We start from the raw sequence: 2,116 nt of genomic DNA, 5'->3' as shown, positions 1-2,116 counted from the left end.
TACTTGCACATATTTCAGAATCGGAATATCAGATATTTCATAATATAGTGAGCATGTTTGTGAATATTTTGAATAAAAAAGGAAAAACGAAATAAAAGCGATCCATCTGTCATACAGTGTTATTGTGGCCGCGGTGTGTCACGTGACAATCATGACGCATCGCCATGGAAACAGTAAGGGGAAACGTTCTAAAATAACGGTCGCCTAAAAAAAAACTCACTCTGGGGGGACCGCTAGAATATTTTAAATTTACCAGTGAAAGGGTTAAAATAATGATCACAACACTGGAAAAGCTTATACTGATTTTCTCATACTCCAAATTATACATATCAATATTTTTTTATTAGAGTATCACAACACATATGCACACTTTCCCCTAAGTGTAAACAACACTGATTACGCAGATTACGTTCATGCGCGCGCTTTCTCCTCCGAACGTAAACAACACTGATTACGCCGATTACGCTCTTGGGTACTCTCCAAAATGGCGGAAGACGTAACTCGGGGGAGAAGAATTGTTGAATAAATTATGTTATTTTTGTTTTCTTTGCGCTCAAAAAGTATTCTCGTAGCTTCGCAAAACTGAGTTGAGCCACTGATGTCACATGGACTGTTTTAACGATGTTCTTACTACGTTTCTGGACCTGGGAACATTACAGCTGTGTTGCTGTCTATGCAGGGTCTGAGAGATCTCAGATTTCATCAAAAATACCTTAATTTGTGTTCAGAAGATGAACGAAGATTTTACGGGTTTGGAAAGACATTAGGGTGAGTAATTAATGACAGAATTCTCATTTTGGGGTGAACTAACCCTTTAAGAAGAATTCAAATTCTTGAAAATAATCTTCTTAAAAATAATTTGATATAACTTAAAGTTCGGATACACCAGACTTGTCTTTAATCTCAATTAGTAAGAATGATTTAATGAATTTATTGGGTCGTTTCAAATTAATTGTTATATTTAAGCATTACAACAACACTAGCTACATATAATACATAGAGGGACTATTAACAGGGATGTGCACAAGTTTTCTAAAGTGACAGCGATGACTGATAATGTAAACAATTACAGGTCATGATCATGTGTAATGCGGCTTTTTGCCGTATTCAAAATTCAGTAACAACTCTACAAAAATGGAGCTCGTCTTTAATTTTAGCTATAAATACGACATAATCTTTGGCAGTATTCAATGCATATGAATGTGCAGGATGCATTTACTGTAGCAGCGTGGAGACATACCGGAAGCGCTTACTCGGAAGAGACAGCTCTTTAAAAGTAACTGTTCAAAAACACTGCGCAATAAAAACACAAAGCCGAGCGCCAGTCAAACTAGTTGCGATGAAAATAGTGTGCGCGCTTATTATGATAATTAGGGTAATCTGCAGGAAGTGCAAAAATACAATCCTTACTCCCTGAAGTGTGAGTTTATTAGTGCGTCTTTAGCCATGTATTCAATCAGATAAAATATTTTCTTCTTAAGAAAAAAATGTTGATATTCTTAAGAACATATTTGAGAATCTCTTAAGAATTGTTCAAGAATTGCATGTTGTGAATCCGGCCCCTGGCCCAAAAGAGAGAACGTGAATGAATGATTGAACGAATGAGACAGGTGGAGAGCAAAGAGAGAGACAGAGCCAATTCAATGAATGAGCATTATCAGGAGGCCATGATTGACAAGGGCCAGTGGAGGGAATTTGGCCAGGACACCGGGGTTACACCCCTACTCTTTTACGAGAAGTGCCATGGGATTTTTGTCCCCGTAACTATACTGGGGCATTAGGTCCCACACAGACCACAGGGTGAGCACCCCCTGCTGGTCTCACTAACACCTCTTCCAACAGCAACCTAGTTTTCCCAGGAGGTCTCCCATCCAGGTGCTGACCAGGCTCAACCCTGCTTAGCTTCAGTGGGCAACCAGTCTTGGGCTGCAGAGTGATATGGCTGTGGTCTAAAAACAAAAACAAAAATATCTAAGAGATCCGATTGAGATCATGAACTCGTTAGGAGACAGATTCATGAACTGAGCTGCATTCCAATTCACTCAATTTTTTTCAAGTGTTTATTTCTCTCAACTTACAGAAAACTTTTACAGAAATGTTTTGTTAAATGGTTTGC

This window comes from Sinocyclocheilus anshuiensis, unplaced genomic scaffold, assembly GCF_001515605.1.
Source record: "Sinocyclocheilus anshuiensis isolate Anshui unplaced genomic scaffold, SAMN03320099.WGS_v1.1 scaffold464, whole genome shotgun sequence".
NCBI lineage: Eukaryota > Metazoa > Chordata > Actinopteri > Cypriniformes > Cyprinidae > Sinocyclocheilus > Sinocyclocheilus anshuiensis.
This window is presented reverse-complemented; position numbering follows the sequence as displayed.